The sequence below is a fragment of the Penaeus chinensis genome, chromosome 13 (assembly GCF_019202785.1).
Source record: "Penaeus chinensis breed Huanghai No. 1 chromosome 13, ASM1920278v2, whole genome shotgun sequence".
NCBI classification, from domain to species: Eukaryota; Metazoa; Arthropoda; class Malacostraca; order Decapoda; family Penaeidae; genus Penaeus; species Penaeus chinensis.
The window spans coordinates 19,059,914-19,065,668 of NC_061831.1; positions in this window are offsets into that span (position 1 = coordinate 19,059,914).

Here is a 5,755-nt window from a genome sequence, read left to right on the forward strand (position 1 = left end):
GTACAGGAAAGCACACGAATATGCCGAAGGTCTTTTCGCATTTATTTCTTCATCAGGGCATATAAGACAAAATATACATAGAGGCATATATATATGTACCGAGCGGTCATGTCACGTCGGTAAATAGGTGTACGAGGACCTTGGCTCCTTGTTGTGGTGTTGGAATTATTGAATTTATGAACGCTGCTTCTACCTTCCTTTGTCGTGGGGGCAGGCCTTATTTCATGAAGGAGGCCTGGGACCACTTAGCCGTCGGTGTCAACGTGAACAACGTAGGCACTCCTCTTGTAATGTCGTGCGGCGTTGGCAGATTCGATGTTCGCGGAGGCCTCGTCCTGTCTCACCTATGTATACTTTATCGCACCTAACTAAGAGGTCTGCTGTGGTCTGACTTCTTTTCCCTTATGATATCAGAAATGTCTATCTTCATTGTGCGATCTCCACACACACACATATACATGTTGAAATATATATACACGTACAGGCATACATGCATGCGTACATAGAGAAAGAGGGAATACTGTATGTGCATATCATGGATAAGGGATGGTGATCAGTACCCTACACATGCATGAAATAATTCTATACCATAATAGAATTACTTATAGAATCATACATGCAAGAGATGTACTGTTAATGTGAACAAAGATAGATCTAACACGCTATGGTATTGCTCTCAAAGTTATTACAAAATTGATTGTTGTTTACTTGAATTAATGATACTTGCATAGGAATAGAGTTAAACAAATAGATATATCTAAGCACACATGCAGCCTCATGTCAGCGATACACCAGGTATACTGTATGTAATGAATAGTGCATTATAGCTACTCACGAGCTTTTTTTTCTTTTTTTTTTTTTTTAGTAATACAAGAATTGTGGTTAGAAACAATACATTAGGCTATATAGAGAATGCTTCAAAACGAAGTTCATCATCATCATTGTTATAATAATAATAATGCTTAAAAATCATCAACGCCCTGTTTTCCAATCGACATCGGTTTTTTTTTTTTATTTGAAATATTTTTCTTTTAATCACTGCTGCAGCAGTAACTCAAAGAAACATACCAGTCTTAAGCCACAGAAGGGCAAGTAGGTGTGAGGACTGGATGGCAACAAAAGCGTGGATCGTGGACGTTATCCTACAATCTTTAGTTATTACACGATATCGTGCTTTAGTAAGCATCTCTCTTTAATTCTAGCGTCGGCAGGTAAAAAAAGAAAAAAAAAAAAAAAAAAGCCAAGGATTTGCTCTCTGTTTTTATACTGTTGCTAACTATGTTTCAGTAAAATTCGTCACATAAGAGAGATAACGTCTAAAGAGATGGCCCAGTATCCCTACTTGCACTCCAAGGGGAAACAAATTATTGCAAATAGCAAATATTAGTGCCAGTTCATGTTAGTCGAGATCAGTCCTGTGTACTCAGTTGATATTATTATAGTTATTATTTTACGTTGCAAATAACAATTCCTTATCTGCTCTTGTCTGTGGTGCATACCTTTCGTAGAGGAGCAATATCCTATGCAAAAAATCACATAATTTTTTGTGTAGAAGAAACGGGGTGTATGACTGCATATATGTTTGCTTGTATGTGTGTGTGGATGATTGTGTATGTTTTCTTGTACGTGTGTGGATGAATGTGTATGTTTGCTTGTATGTAGGTGGATGCTTGTGTATGTTGGTTGTATGTGTGTGGGTGATTATGTATGGTTTCTTGTACGTGTGTGGATGAATGTGTGTTTGCTTGTATGTGGGTGGATGATTGTGTATGTTTGATGGTGTATGTTTGTTTGTGGGTTGATGATTGTTGATGATGTTTGAGGGTGTATGATTATTTATGTTTGCTTGTATATATGTTGCTGATTGTGTATGTTTGATTATTTGTGGTGGATGATTGTGTGTTTGCTTGTATGTGTGTGGATGATTGTGTGTTTGCTTGTATGTGTGTGGATGATTGTATGTTTGTTGTGGTTTGATGATTGTGTATGTTTGCTTGTATGTGTTGATGATTGTGTATGTTTGATTGTGGGAGGATGATTGTGTATGTATTTGCTTGTATGTGGCTGGATGATTGTGCAGGTTTGCTTGTGGGTGGATGATTGTGTATGTTTACTTGTATGTGCGTGGATTATTGTGTATATGTTTGCTTGTATATGGCTAGATGATTGTGTATGTCTGTATGTAGGTGGATGATTGTTTATGTTTGATTGTGGGAGGATGATTGTGTTTGCTTGCATGTGTGTGTATGATTGTGTGTTTGCTTGTATGTGTCTGGATGATTGTGTATGTGCTTGTTTGTATGCGTGTGGATGAGTATATGTTAGATTGTGTATGGATGATTGTGTATGTTTGATTGTGAGTGGATGATTGTGTATAGTTGCTTGTATGTATGTGGATGGCTGTGGATGTGTTTGCTTGTATGTATGTGGATAATTATGTATGTTTGATTGTATATGTGGATGATTGTTTATGTTTGTTTGTATATGTGTGGATGATGTGTATGTGTTTGTTTGTATGTGTGTGGACGATTGTGTATGTATGACTGTATGTGGGCGGATAATTGTTTATGTTTGTTTGTATGTGTGGAGGATTGTGTATGTTTAGTTGTTTGTGGATGGACGATTGTGTGTTTACTTGTATGTGTGTGGGTGATTGTGTATGTTCGATTGTGTGTGGATGATTGTGTATGCTTGATTGTTTGTAGGTGGATGATTGTGTATGTTTTCTTGTATGTGTGTGGATGATTGTGTATGTTTGACTGTATGTGGGTGGATGACTGTGTATGTTTGCATGTGTATGGATGATTGTATGTGTGTGGATGATTGTGTATGTTTGACTGTATGTGGGTTGATGACTGTGTATGTTTGTTTGCATGTGTGTGGATGATTGTATGTGTTTGCTTGTAAATGTGTGGATGGTTGTGTATGTTTGCTTGTGTGTATGTGGATGATTGTGTATGTTTGCTTGTGGATGATTGTGTATATTTGCTTGTATGTGTTTGGATGATTGTTTATGTTTGATTGTATGTGTAGGTGTAATTGTGCATGTATTTGTATATGGTTATGATTGTGTATGTTTGATTATATATAGATGTATGATTATGCATATATCTCTGTACGTGTACATGGATCAGTGACTTATTCCAATGACTTATTCTCAGAATTACCGTCAGCAAATGGGAGTTAGAAGACTCTTTGTTGATATAAGTACCGCTAACTAGGAAGCCCTTGAGTCGAAGAAAGAAATGGACAGTAATGGGTAAAAAAAATCGTCTCTTACATATGAGTGCGTACGTTTGCTATATATATTATCGTGCGGAATTTAGGGATATTTGAGTTTACAAAGAAATAGTAGAGATAGAGAAACAAAAGAGGGCAAGGTTGGAACACGAGCTAGCACAGTAACAAAAGACTATATAAGCTTTCTTATTTATTCTTCGCTTGTAAAGTACAGCAGAAAATTCTGTCATGGGCTTTCATCACTCCTTAGAAGGTGCAATGTCCTCTTCAGAACTGAATTCCACGACGTCGCTGCTCCTCGGCGACGCGAATCTGCGCGACGGCGTGGGCAGGGAGGGGGTGGGGGGTGGGGAGGAGAGGGGACTCGGCGCGGAATCCGAACTCGTCGGCGATGTAGCGAACCTCAGCGAAGGTGCCGTCGTCGAGGGGGAACCTATAAATGCATGGAAAATAATTAATATAAGAAATAAACGATGGGTACAGAAAAAAACAGGATTGATTGATTATCATAAATCATCTGCCCCGTCAACAGACAAGAGAAAGAATCGATATCTTCGGTCTGAGAAACTACATGTATATAAGAAAAATGTGAACACACACACACACATATATAGGCGCTTCTAAAGACAATGTGTAAACTTGTAAACTTACCTGTAGGATCCCTGCATGTTGGTCTGGCCCTTGGATCCGGGGTAACCTACACGGGACTCGCGGATTCCATTGGCGGCTTCGAAGACGTAGTTGAAGGCTCCGTCGCCCAGATCCTGTCGCTCGTCCCTCAGGATAGCGACGAAGGGTCGATCCGGAAGGTTGGATCGAGTGAATTGTGGGGCGGCAGCCACGGCGGCCACTAGGCAGGACAGCACCACCTGAAATATATGCAAAGGAACTATGTTGAAATAATTCCCGAGTTTGGAATATATCTGTGAATATATCCGTGTGTGTGTTTGCAAGTGATGCTTACACGTACGAAATTCATTTTATATTTGGAAATATTGAATTATGTGAACGACTACTGGAGAATGAATGAGGACATTGCCGCAGCTACTTCTTTATATACCCACCGATACAACAAGATCATGCTTGCGCCCCTCCCCCACTTTTTGTTCTTCCATGAAGGTCGTGGCGGAAGCTGGAAGTCCTCTGCCAGACGGTCTGGGCTAAAAGAAAGCGAGAAGATTGTCCTTGGGAAAACAAATGTGGAGAGTAAGTGTTGTTGATAAATTGTAGGAATTTACGCAAAATACTATAGCATTCTAAAGATATTTCTAGTGACGTGTAATATTGATCTGCCATTTGTTTGTAGGCTCGAAGTATACAGTTTGCTATCTGACAATTCTATGTTTCGCTTCGTGCTTTTCGATTCAAGATCATTACGTGAAATAACCAAATAGCTGAAGATATAGGTTGTATGATCATATATATGTGCCTTGTGATCCACACACAAATATACTGTGTATACATACACACATGCGTATATATACACACACATTTAAGTTTATTTAGTACTTTACACACGTAGGCTGACACTGGGGATGCGCTAGTGTGTAGTAAATACTGGATACATTTTAGATTTTGATTTGGTAATGTATGCTAAAAGCTCGTGAAGGTTGAAAGTTAAAGACCATCTTTGCAGTATAGTTCATCTTGTTATCCTTACATAATATATTCGTTCATGGCGTGGCTGCTATCATTAGCTTCGTGGTATCGTAATATAAAAATGATATATATGTGATTAGAACATTATATAGTTTTTTTTTCTTAACTTATTTTGTTTTCCTTATCCAAACAGTGGCTCAAAGAAACACACACAGCAGATGATTGTGAGGATTGGATGTAACAGAAGCGTGCGTCGTGGACGTTATCCTACAGCCCTTAGTCATTACACGATATCGTGCTCTAGTGAGGATCTTTCCTTAATTCTACAGTCGATAGGGATTGCAATTTACTTGTGACCATTCTTAGGCTAAATAATATCCTTATTTGTTGTCTGTTTTATACTGTTTTACAAAAATGTCTGTCTTAGTAGCGAATCTCTCTTCTTTGGCTATGCCGTCATAATCTCTGTTCTCGTCTGTGCTCATGCCTTTTGTAATGGAGCAGTAACCGTGTCTCAGACTTGTTGATTTTCAATGTGAAATTTATATGAACGACTATGTAGGCGTATAATTTTATGCGTTTATATGTGATTGTATATGTGTATATGATTTTACATGTATATGTATGGTTGCGCACGGGTATGAGTATGTCTGATTGAAGTCGACTTCTAATGAAGTTTCTATTTTTAAAGATAACATAAGCAAATGGGACTTGGAAAACCATTTTCTTATCTAAATCTGATATCTTCCTAACCACAGAAGGTATTTATCGGTAAGGACGAGAGAGAGAGAGAGAGAGGTCTCAAAAGTCATCGTTTTGCACACTAAGGAATAATAAGCAAAAACTCTATTATGGATTTTAATAACTTCATTGGGTGCAGTGACATCATAACTGAATTCCACGACGTCGCTGCTTG